We start from the raw sequence: 13,784 nt of genomic DNA on the forward strand, positions 1-13,784 counted from the left end.
GCCTTTGCTTTCTCTATGACATTCGTTCTTGTCTTACATTGTGGTCTCTCAGACATCAAATGTCTCTTTATTCCTCTACTATTAAATCAATAGGTTGTCCATGGTGCTGGAGGCGGGGGTGGGGCAATGTGAACCTGAAAGCTATCATAACTCTTGGCCTGTGAAGATATGCCCACCCTCATCAGAGAAGCTTCCTTATGCAGAAGATGACAGGATGGGGACTCTCATCTGGCCAACATGCAGAGAAAAAGAAACGGTGGTGTGCTCAGATGTAGAGGAAATGTACACAGCCTACTGTCCCCACCTCAAGGCTCAGGAAATTTCATGGAGTAGGGAGTGGAAGGATTGTAGGATCCAGAGGTGGAGGATGACAAACAGAACAGTTTCACCTTTGAACCTGTAATAGCATGCAGGAGGCTTGTACAAGCTCAAATCAGACAAAATTCTAGCATTTTTGTTGGGGTTGTAAAGGGGTTGTAAAACCTTACTACTAGGTGAGGAGCTATATGCCACCTTGTACTCCTCTTTCCAAGCACTGAGAGTGCACATTGTTTCTGTACTTAACGACACTCTATTGCTTTAAAACAACTCTCTTTGCAATCTATTGTGTGCAAAATACTAGTTTATTAGAATATAAAGCCCCATTTTACTGCTGATTAATGAGTTTGAAAGCTTTTCACATTTTGCTGGATTGCCATTTATATTAATTATCTTGGCAATAAATAATGTAAATGTGGCTTCAAGAAATGAGAAATTATTAGCCTTTTCAATGGACATGATTCTATTATGTTGATATAGAAGCTTTCCTGCTAAAATTACAGAAGCATGGTCATAAACAACTCTGCCACTCTAAGCCTCAGGCTATTTGTGGACAAATTGAAACTACTATATTAACTTTCATAAGTTTAGAAAAATATGGTGACTATGAAGTGCTTAATACTATATCTGATAAGACGTTGGTGTAGCATAAGTGTTCCTGTTTGCTCTTTTTTTTTTTTCCTTCTAACATGCAGAGGCTCCAGAGCATTCTGGAACAGTGACTCAATGACTATCACTCCTACTCACTATTAGCTTCTCACCATATGCAAAACCACAGTGCTGGGGGTCAGCTACCATGTTGCCTAAATAAACAGAAATTAGTGTTAGTTTTAGAATTTATCTATGTATATGTAAATGTGTTTAAGTATAGATGCTGTGTTTATGTGATTGCTTACAGAGATTTATAATACACATTCTGTAATTTGCTTTGGGTACTTCATGGATTGTGAACAATTTACCAAATCTGATAGCTTTACCATATTCCTCCATATGTCTCTCTAAACCAGGACTTAATGGATGGATGGTCTTGGCCTTCTTGTATGTAGGAAGTGCTATTGTAGTTATCCTTTTACGCAGCTCTCACCATCATGTACGGATCCTCAGCTTTCTTTAGTGTTTCTGTGTGCATCACCATCACTAGTCCTCGAACTTAACCTGCCTTTTGACCCTGCTGTCTGCATCCCAAATATTTGTTATGCATTCTTAAATATAGGTCTTGTTGTTTTCTCAAATGCAGTTTATCTAAATTGGAAACCCATCTATCTACATGTCGTGTTTGTCTCGTGATCGTCCTCTGTTTATTATTAGTATTGACACAAAAATCTTCTCAAGTCACTGATTCTGAGCACATGAGTTTAGGTACGCTGCAGCATGGCATGCAGTGAGTCCCTCAGAGCCCACAGCACAAGCCACTAAATTCATCTCAGTATTTCCAGGCTTATGACTGATACACCCCGCAAATTCATTATCAACTCATGAAAAACAAACATAATTTGGATTCATTTTTATGCGCTTTTGCTTCCAAGGATTGTTGTGTGCTCATGCCAGCATATTAGCAAACTGTATTTACCAGTACAAACTCTTTTCATTATCTTTGCTGAAAAAATCTGACTTCCTCAGGGATTTAGCCACCAACATACAAGTTTTATTTTCTAAAATTTAGGGTCAACTTTTAGTGGTAGTTTTTTTAAACCTGTTTTATCTTTTTCAGGTGCTTAGATTTCCAAGGTTTAAAAAAAAGAAAAGAAAAAAGAAAAAAAAGCAATGTATGTGGGAAGCCAACAGTTATTCTCTTCTAATTTAAAGAGAAGTGTCAATCAATCAACAAACAGATTGAAATCTCTTTTCAAATGGCAAATCACATTGGCCAATAAATACATTAAAAAGTTCAACATTTTAGCCATAGGAGAATTGCAAATTAAAACTACAATGAATCTTCATATGACTACTGTCAAGAAAACAAATAAAGCCTACTGTTGGTCTTTATATACTATTTTATATGTATAGTATATATAGAGAGGGATCTGTATATACTATTATAGGAAATACAAATTAGTACAGCCATGATGGAAATCAGAATAGAAGTTTATTAACACTAAAAAAAAACTATATGATTCTCTTTACATATATTATATGTAATATTACATATATTACATTTGTGCTATACTATAATATATTATACATATATAATATAAATCCCTACATACCCAGGTTTATTACATTACTATTCATAATCAAGTTACAGTAACCATGACACATAGGTACCCATGGTATACACGGCATCCATCAATAGATATAAAAAGAAAATATGGTATATAAAGAGAGAATTATTCAACCATCAAGAGGAATGAAACTATCTCACTTTCATGAAAATAGATAGAACTTGACATTAACTTGTTACGTGAGATAAACAAGACTCAAAAAGATAAGGCTTTACATGGTTTCTTTCATATATGAAATAAAAAATCAACAAAAAGATATGAAACAAAAGGGGACTAAAAGAGACTATGAGGAGAGCTAGCAGGTGAGGAAGTGAGAGTAAGTGTGGATAAGCTTATGTTAACTATGAACAAAGTACTTTATGTGTGCCAACAATTTATAACAAAACTTGATATTTTGTTCAATATGAAAATACCAATAAAAGATTTTAAAATATATATCAATTTCCACTTAAATTCTTGATCCTAGAGGGCTTCAAACATTTGATCATATGTCCTATTTACAATGTGTCCCTTTCTGCTATCTGTAGGTAAAGGTGATGTCCACTAAGCTTGATAACTATGGAAGTCATGTGTTGGAAGAATAGAATATTTCTACACTTCATTGACACACTGACAGACATGTATGCCTTTACATACACACACACACACACACACACACACACACACACCTAGATAAATCAATAACAAATACAATTTTAAGGCATATTTAAGGGTCACCTTCTGTCACCCTTGTAGCTCAGTCTACTACTTTCTCTTTTCACTTATATGTAGCTCCTTGATAGGTGACAATTGTTACCCAATTTTTTTTTCATTCACGTTTTGATTCAGTTGTTCAATTAAATGACTAACTTCCAATTAAAATATATTATTAATGGCTTAATTTACCATCACAAACACCTCTTTGATCTTAAATTTCTTGAACACCATATGTATATTATCACCCTCCCTTTTTTATACCTGTTTTTTTTCTTGAATTGACTTTAATTCTCTTTCTACTTCAGTTTTCTATTAATTCCTTCTCAGTCTTATCTGAGAGTGTGTTGCCTTCTATACAGCTTTCTCACTGGTGATCACAATTATTTGGTATAAGTGATGTACAACTGATCTCAATCTCTCTTCTTTACCCACAGAACAAATCCAGAGCCCATAGGCAGCATCAGAATCTTCACAGTAAAGGAATCTCTGTACTTACAACCATTTTCTGCCATAAGATGCACCAAATATCTTTAGTCTCTGCATGTTATCCTTTTCCCATATTTTCTCCTCACATCCTTATTCAAATATTTTCATCATTTTCTTATCTTCAGAAATATATCATTCCTAAGATACTGTGGTGTTTGAATAGGTTTGGCTTCTATAACCCATGTGTTTGACTGCTTGGTCCACAGGGAGTGGCACTTTTAGGAGATGTGGTCTTGTTGGAGTAGGTGTGACCTTGTTGAAGGAAGTGTGTCACTATGGGGGCGGTCTTTGAGGCTTCCTATGCTCATGGCCCGATGTGGAATGAGAGGCTCTTTCTGGCTGCCCATGGAAGGCAGTTTATTCCTGGCTGCCTTTGGATCAAGGTAGAACTCTTGGCTCCTCCAATTCCATGTCTTCCTGGATGCTGCCATGCTTCCTACCATGACGATAATGGATTAATCCTCTGAAACTATAAGGCAGCCCCAATGAAATGTTGTCCTTTATAAGAGACACCTTAGTTGTGGTGTCTCTTAAGAGCAATGGAAGCCCTAACCAAGAATCATTGGAGAAAACAAGACTAGAAGGGAATCCAAATGCCATAGTTTGGAGAATGCATTGTGAATGAAGACCAGATAAATTATACATTTAGTGTCTTTGAAGCCCAAATAATGGACATGCGCAGGGAAACTTGAAGAACTCCCGAATTAGTTCATTTAAACAATGTTTTCCCCTCAGCATTTAATAGGTAATTTCTATGGTCTTATGGGTTAGGTTTGTAAAGATGGGAGATAAATGATAGAAAATCTGACCTTCTGAGTATCTGAAAAAAAAATCATATGTGTTCTGGTGGACATCTGTGGAGATTTCTTCATAATATCACAAAGGAACTATAACTTCCTGTTAGTTTAGTCTCATATGTCTGACAAAAACACAAGCTTATTCATTTTGTCCCTCACTTGCTTCATTATCATTGACAACTACATAAATGGACACTTGGCTCCAGATAAGCTAACTAAATAATGAGTTCTTTCACTACTCAGTATATATATATATATAATTTATTCATATTCCATATAAATTTTTATCCCACCCCTTGTATCCTCCCATTCCTCCCTCCCTCCCATTTTCCCCTTACTCCCCTCCCCTATGAATGTGACTGAGGTGGACCTCCTCCCCCTGTAAATGCTCATAGGGTTTCAAGTCTCTTCTTGGTAGCCTGCTATCCTTCCTCTGAGTGCCTCCAGGCCTCCCCATCCAAGGGACATGGTCAAATATGGGACACCAGAGTCCGTATGAAAGTCAGTACTCACTCTCCACTCAACTCAGTATATTCAAAATGAATGGATTTTTAAAAAATTCTTTTGTGAACTTTAACCAATAAATTATGTTTTATTTTCTACTGATCTACAGGATTCATCTTCCTCTCCATCCTCTTCTTCTTCCTCCTTCTCCTCCTCTACCACGTCCTCCTCCTCCTCCTCTTCTTTCTTCTTCTTCTTTTTATTTTAACTTTTTAAAATGAAGATCCCGGGCATTCTGTCTGTTGGTTGTGTTGCACTGTCCCCACTTACCACCTTTCTGTGATAATGGCTATAAACATACTTAGAAAGGCTCATCATTTTCATTTCTGCTCCTAAGGAGAAACAACCTATCGAGGTGGAAATAAACTCAACAAAGTAATGCAGATAACTGCTTATTAGTTTTTATTCTTGAAAGTAGAATTATGAATAGGTCAAACAAGACTCTTCCCATGTCCCCTTACTAATTCCTGACCTCTATGGAGATAGCAAACAAAGCACAGTTACCTGAAGATTCAAAGATATAATCTACAAGTGACAGAAAACGTAGGACATTTGTCTTTCTGGATCTGGGCTAGCTGACACTCAACTGGAAACTTCATCCCTAAGGCTAGCTTTCAGGGTGTTGGAAGGTGTCATGCATTCTCCAAGGAGAAACTTAGTCATAGATATTATCTAACTACAAATCCCGAAAGCTGTAATAACACCTGGTCTGACAAGACAAGCCTACTGGTTGAGTAGTGACATGAACATAATGGGAGTAATTAACTACTTTTGAATGGATTTCGTTCTCACTCTACAGGATGAAACATATACTTGGCACCAATAGGGGTTCAGGATTCTGTGGCTAGGATGGCTAGCATGGCCATGCCCTATCCTACTACTATTATTCTGCAATGCTAGAATACTGTTAAACTGACCCCTATAGCATATATATATATATATATATATATATATATATATATATATATATATATATATATATATTTGCCATAGATTCTGACCAACACAGAAAGCAACAGTTGGTTAAGGTGCAGACACTAAGAGACTGTGGAATGCTTATCCCTAAATGGGACATCTATATCATACCTCATCTCCCCAAATATGTGGAATCATTGCAGAAACAGGGTGGAAAGAATGTTAGAGCCAGAGGTGGTACATGACTAAAAGGAAAGAGTGTCCTCTAGACACAGCAGGTCAGTTGTACGTATGAGCTCACCGTGGTTGTGACAGCATGGTCAAGATCTATGCAAGTTCAAGCTAGACAAAATCCAAGCAAGGACTGAAGAGGTTGACATGAGGATTCTGGCAACTGACAGCTTCTTCTTCTTTAGGTGAGTAGCCCCCTTGTAGGTTGATCACACTCCAGTAGAAGGCCAAACCTCAAGCAATATATTAGGAGCACAATTTGAGATTAATAGGATTAAACTAAAACAGAAGACACACAGTGTGGTGTGTAGGAAAAGTGGTGAATTTTGGAGCAGCTCTGGGAAGAGGTAAATGTGACCAGCATACTATGTATGAAATTCTCAAAAATTTAATATGAGAAAAATATGTGAATTAACTTATGATACTACTTGGAGGTATTCTACACCTCAAATGCATTTGAAGATAATAAAAATGGACATTTCATATCTTTTATTTTCTTTATGATTGTCTTATATGAAGTAATAAGTTAAGCAGAAATGCAGGGAAAAGGTCATATGATATTAATTTCTAATTTCCCTTTAAATAAGAAAATAATACAAATGAAGCAGTTCTCTGAGAAAACCAAAAATAACAAACAGACAAAGAAAGACACAAGAAGAAACAAGAAATAAACAAATTATTAACAGAACAGTGTGAATTTTCTGGTCTACTTTCCTAATGTTTGTTATCTTTTTGAGTATTTAACATTATCTCTTGCAGCACTGTATTATTCCTTATTTGATGCCTTCGAATAGTTTATAAAAATGTTCCAAGGCTTTATTACGTACTTCTTCAAAAGCACATCCTTCTCGTCATACAAAAGAGGTGTACGAGAAAGCATTGTTGTGCTACAACCTGTTCTCTTTGAGTCAAACCCTGGAGTAGAAGAAGTTCAAGGCTTTAATGCTCAGAAAAATTACACCATTGTAAGTCAGACTACTCAAGCATACTACTACTCTTTTATCTTTGGAAAGTTTTCTTACTAAATGTTTTGGAGAATTTGTTAAGGAATTTGAACATCAAAGATTAAGAAGCCACAGAATTATTTCCATTTCATGAAATATTCATAGTAGTGATTTATTTATCTTACGTTAGCCCATATTCCTGAAAACAAATTTCACCAAATGCCAGTCTTCCTCTCACTCCATTCAAATCAAAATACACACCTAGTTCAAGAGGAAATTACAGAAGCCAGCTCACATACAATTGTTCAAATGATTAATCTGCCTTACAAGATTCTCCAGGAGGGATGAAATTACTTTAGTGGTCTCCTCTGAGCTCCTGCTATACTTGCTTGGGGTGTCCACATTGTATCAGACAACCTAGAGATTAACTAGTTTAGAACAGTGGTTTTTTTTTTCAGTTGGTTTTTTTCCCTTTTTTATTAATTTATTCAGATTACATCTAAATTTTTATCCTCTTGCTTGTCTCCTCCCATTCCTCTCTCTTTCCCTCCCTCTTTCTTTCTCCCTATTCCCCTCCCCTAGGTCTGTGACAGAAGAGGTCCTCCTCTCCCACCATATGGTCACAGCCTATCAAGACTCATCTTGGTAGCCTGCCTATTCTTTCTCTGAGTTCTACCAGGCCTCCTCACCAAGGGGCAGTTGTCAAATATGGGGCACCAGAGTTCATGTCAGAGTCAGTCCCCACTCTCCACATGACTGTGGATAATGTTCTGTCCATTGGCTAGATTTAAATAGGGGTTCAATATTTACTGCATGTATTGTCTTTGGTTGGTGCAGTAGCTTGAGTAGACCCTCTCTGGGTCCAGATCTGACCATCATGATGTTCATCTTGTAGGTTTCTAGGACCTCTGGATCCTTCTACTTCCCTATTCTTCCGTACTTCTCTCACCTAGAGTCCCAATAGGAAGTCCCTGCACCTGTCCCAATCTCTTGGTAAGTGAAGACGTTCAGGGGACATCCCTGTTGGGCTAGTGTCCAAATATATGTGAGTACATACCATGTGATTCTTTCTGAGTCTGGGAGTACAGTGTTTTTCATAGGCTTTTACACAGTACTTCCAATGCCCAAAGAAGAAGAAGAAGAAGAAGAAGAAGAAGAAGAAGAAGAAGAAGAAGAAGAAGAAGAAGAAGAAGAAGAAGAAGAAGAAGAACAACGACAACAACAACGACAACGACAAGGACAAGAACAAGAAGAACAAGGACAAGAACAAGAAGAACAAGAACAAGAACAAGATCAAGAAGAAGCTGCTAACCCTTGGAAGGAACATAAAACAATGTCCTTAAATTCCTCACAGAAATATACAGTAATGTGGGCAACATATTCAACCTCCAACTCCGATTTCTTTATTTGTATGTGGATCTATCAGGATCAATTTTCTCAATATATATTCATTAATATATCTTTAATATCTTCCTAGGTTGTTTCTCGGTGCTGTACACATTAAGTGTGTTACCACAACAATGTCCACAATTATAAAAAGCAGTATATTAAAATATACAATGGAGGGCACCCCAGGAGCAATGACTACCTTAAGTGACATGGTCTTGTCTTCAATCTGTGGATAAATCACTTGCCACAGTTACTTCAGGCCTGCTGGCGTGAAGCTCCAATCATCACTCTCCTCACAAGCATTATGATGTCTCAGTTCTTTATGAGGATTAGGTAAGCAAGACTATATAGATCTCTGAATTCAAGGCAAGCCTGGTTGTGCCTAAGACAATGCCTGGCCTTGTGTTGGAGCTAGTGTTAGGTTTGTTTTTCTTTCTTTTTTTTTTTCCTTTTCTTTAGAGTTGCATGAGAAGAGATGACTTTGACTTCTGATAGAGATCAAGGGTGAATCATTTGTAGGGAAGAGGCTAAGGATTCAGTTATTGAGCAAAGATTGATTAATGTCCAAGCTGTGCTCTTTTGTTCACTGCCAAGTGAGGTTGAAGCCATCATTCACTGTCAGCAACTTGGCAAGGGCCATTTAGGGCAGAAATAGTCTATTTCTCTGAGATGATTTTAAGAGAGTTCCAAAACTAATTTTAAATTCAATTTGGAAAACTATAAAAAGAAATATCTCTAATAAATATGTGTACAAACATACTCAAATATATAGCTTTTGAATGTATACACTGTATAATATATGTACTATATTCTCACATGGAGTTTGAATGTATATTATATTAAAATGCATTTATTTCTGTCTGTCTCTCTATCTCTGTCTTCCATCTCTCTGTTTTTATGTGTGTATGTGTATATATATATGTATATACATATATATATTCCCCTCTTTGCTTTTTTTATAAATTCATGGTCTCTTTTTCAGTAATTGTTGTTACACACACACACATACACACACACACACACACACACACACACACACACACACACACACACACACACACCTAAATACAATCTTCTCAGTCTGTGTACCATTTTTTTCTATGTATGTTTTCAGGGACTTTTAAAGAAACATATCCTGTAGAGAAATTTTAATTCAGAGCATGGCTGCACTGGCAAAAGATCACATCCAAATGTCTGTGTGGTCCAGCTGGAATACAGACATGCTTTTAATCCCAGGAGGCAAAGGCACGCAGATCTCTGAATTCAAGGTGAGCCTGGTTGGTATAGAGCAAGTTTCAGGTAAACAGAAGTATAGTTCCAGGGGCGGTGGTGCACATCTTTAATCCCAGCACTCAGGAGACAGAGGCATGCAAATCTCCAAGTTCTGTTCAGGAGTTCTGGTTGAGTCGGTGAGTTGGGAGGTAGTGCAGTGGAGTTGAGTTCGTGACAGTTCAGTTTGTGAAATTCAGAATCGGTTTTACTGGAAGAGTTTTAGAGAGACAGGTTGAAGAAAGAACAAGATAGACACATGCAAGACAGAAGGAGCCAGACAATGGGAAGGAGCAGAAGACTAGACCAGATTGCTAGAATCAGTGTGAGGCCAAGCAGATTCAGTTAGAAACTGGGAGAAGCCAGATTAAGTCAGTCAGCTTTGAGAGGAGTTTGAGCCAGGACAGCTGAGTTGAACTAGCCAGCCAGAGTTCAGAAAGAGCTAAAAAGGGTGAGCTTGTTTAGCAGTAAGCATTGGAGGCTGAAAACATTCTAGACCTATATTAGATTGTATGAGGACTAGAAGCTTCCAGAACTAGGCCTACGTTAGCAGACGGAGCTGGTTAGCCTCTGACATGACAATTACATCAGGCGACTACAAGCTACTTTTACAATGTCCACATAATTAATCTGAGGCAATGATGATGTGAAGACTGTAAGCCAGGAGGCTGACCTTCAGCAGAGGTCATGACTCAGTGTTCTGCTTTAGGAATTAACACAGTCTGGTGGTGCTGGAGGAAGAAGCCAATGAATAAAATGGCTGGAATGAATTGTCCTGAAAAATGTCTGTGCATTCATGATAACTTATAAAAAGTACCATTGTTAAGTCAGCAGGAAATGATTTTGAAAAATAGACAATAAATGCATGCAATGAAAATTGCTTTTTTATAAGGAAAAAGTAAAATTAGAGATGAATGACAGCAAAAGGGAAGGCCTTTCTAGATCTCCTTCCTCCACAGAAACACAAATCTGCCAACAAACAGTCAGAGAACTCACAGGAGAGCTGGACACTACCTCAGGCTTGCAGCAGCCCAGGGAGCTGTAAGCGAGAAGGAACGCCAGTGCCAAAAGGAAAAGATCGAGCCACAGCTGCATCCGTGCTGCACCAGCTCTTCTTCCGTGACAGACTCAGCACCAGCAGAACAGGTGGGGTCAGGAAACCCTCCCCTCAGGAGGGGACCAGAGGGAGGAAGGTATTGAATACTGTGACCTTTTAGAATGCTGCCTGAGGCTGGTTCCTGTCTCGCCTGGCACAGAATACTAATGGAGGTGACATATTTTAGATGCCTGCAGGCCCCAGAGTTGACAGATTTCTGTGCTTTCTGCAGCCACAGAGAAGTTGCAGGACCCTAAAGAGACACCGACACCAGCGAGAGCACAATGTCTCTAGTCCCAACAAGGGAATGGAGAAACTACAAAATGGAAGACTGCATGCATGAAAATGGAAGACTTTTTTCAAATGCATAAAGTATAGCAAAACTTATCTTAGACATTATGCACACAATGGGGAGATGTGGCCCACTATAAGAAACAAATGAACCCAGTAAGTAAATGAAACATTAAGATTTGTTAATTATCAACCAACCATGTAATAAGAATTCATGAAAGTGAAAGGCAGTTTAACCTTAAGCTAAATATGAGTAACCATGGTCTTGTAACAAGGACTCAGGTTGCTCCCAGCGATGTTTTCTAGTATGGAGGTGATTACGGGAGATATTTTGGTTATAGGACAAAGGAAGTCATAAATCAAGGAGGGTAGCAGGTTACAGCAAAGCTAGAAGCTGCTACAGATGTTTTGGATTCCACTCATACGTTTCAGAGGTGAGTAAAGTAGTGACCTGTTAACAATACATTTTAAAAGTTTTAATAGAAGGAGTGGGTCAGGCTTAGGGTGAGCAACACAAGGCATTCAAAGCAGCTAAAACTAGCCGAGGTAGGTGGTCTCTGGTCTGTAAAACTGTAGTTCACCATAATCATGAAGTTCGGCCTTTCTGCCTTGGAAGTCACAACACAGATGCAGCCCTTCTGTTTCCCTAAGAACACTAGGGGGTCTTTAGTTCACAGATTAATTGTGTAACATCCCACTCAGAATAAATACCCTAAAGAGGCTTAATACGTCATAAGAAAACAAAGAGGCAACCAAATGAATTAAAAAAAAAAAACTTACACTTACCAAAAGTAAAACATCAATAAAGAGAAATTATAATTGAAAAAGAAGAGCAACAATTGTGGTGCTGAAATTATAATAGAAGGGCTCAATAAACATCATCAGACATAAGGAAGAATTAATAAAATCCCGGGACATGGAAAGTCATTTGTCAACAGAAGACACACACTAATTGCCAGGGAAATGTAAGTAAAAGTCAGGAAAGTGACACCTTACAACTTTGGGGGTGATTATTTTCAAAAACACAAGAAAGTTTTGGTGAGTATGTACAAAATCAAAGGAAACCTCACACACTATTGATGGGGATGCGAATTGGTCCAGCCACTCTAAGAGTAGAATATAAAGTGCTCCAAGCAAATAAAAGACAAAACTACAACACGCCCCCAGCATTTAAGGAAGAGAGTATGTAACTGAAGGAAATGAAATTAGCACGTCCTGAGGACAGTTGTGTTCAGTGTTCATGGAAGCACTGTTCATCATAGCCAAGTCATGGGGGAAAGCAATGGTTAACGAAGCTATGGCTAAGTCCCCTTGCCCATCTTGCAAGATGGCAGGTGAAAAAGCTGAGAAGCCTGACACGAAGGAGAAGAAGCCTGCGGCCAAGAAGGCTGGTTGGTGGTGATGCTCCTCCCCAGGCCGCTGATGTAGCCAAAAAGGGTGGTGACCCTAAGGTTAAGAAGATGAAGAAGGGGAAACGCCATTGCAGTCGGAACACTGTCCTGGTTAGAGGAATTGGCAGGTACCTGCGATCTGCCATCTATTCCAGAAAGGTCTTGTGCGAAAAGAAATACTTACATGCTGAGACCAAAGTTGAAAAGAGGAAGAAAAAGGAGAAGGTCCTTGCTACTGTCACAAAAGTAATCTGTGGTGACGAGAATGGCGGTACCCGTGTGGTGAAGCTTCAATAAATGCCTAGGTATTATCCTACTGAAGACGTGCTTCGGAAGCTGCTGAGCCATGGCAAAACGCCTTTCAGACAGCACGTGAGAGAGCTGTGTGCCAGCATCACTCCTGGGACCGTCCTGATCATCCTCACTGGGCGCCACAGGGGCAAAAGAGGGGTTTTCCTGAAGCAACTTGGAAGTGGCTTGCTGCTTGTGACTGGACCTCCTGCTGTCAACAGAGTTCCTCTGCGCAGAACACACCAGACGTTGCGCACAACACACCAGAAGTTTGTCATCGCCACATCTACAAAAGTTGATATCACCGAGGTTAAAAGCCCTGAACATCGGACTGACGCTTACTTCAAGAGGAAGCAGCTGCGCAAGCCCAGGCACCAGGAGGGCGAGATCTTTGACACAGACAAAGAGAAATACGAGATTACAGAGCAGAGCAAGGCTGACCAGAAAACTGTGGACTCGCAGATTTTGCCAAAGGTCAAAGTCACTCATCAGCTGCAGGGGATGAATACCTGCGATCTCAGTCCTCCTTAACAAATGGGATGTACCCTCACAAACTGGTACTCTAAGTTGCTAACAACCTAATTAAACAGCTTCATACCTTAAAAAAAAAAAAGAAGCTATAGCCATATATGCAAAAATATGATACATATATGCATTCATAGGTATAATGTATCTAGATATTATCTTATATGACTGTAAAACTGCATCAAAACTAAACATTTAAAGATCCAACAACATATAAACAACAAAGAAATCACAACACACACAAAATTATGCTTATATATGAGTATGTATATGTAATCCATAAGCATATAGGAATATCTGGCCCAGATACAATCATATTATATATGAAAATATAAATCAATCTTAAGAATAATGTAAGCCTATTTTAATTTCCTTTCAATATTTGTCTATTTTATTAAGCTTCTATAGCAGTAAGTTTC

General features: G+C 38.4%; 1 pseudogene across 1 annotated transcript; it reads left to right on the forward strand.

The window, feature by feature from the left end:
- The first annotated feature begins 12,474 nt into the window (after positions 1-12,474).
- LOC311597462 (large ribosomal subunit protein eL6-like) lies at positions 12,475-13,406 on the forward strand (annotated as a pseudogene). Its single transcript has one exon. The product of its transcript is annotated as a large ribosomal subunit protein eL6-like (transcript).
- The last annotated feature ends 378 nt before the right edge of the window (positions 13,407-13,784 follow it).

Source organism: Acomys minous (assembly GCF_964271855.1).
Source record: "Acomys minous genome assembly, chromosome: 5".
Classification (NCBI taxonomy): domain Eukaryota; kingdom Metazoa; phylum Chordata; class Mammalia; order Rodentia; family Muridae; genus Acomys; species Acomys minous.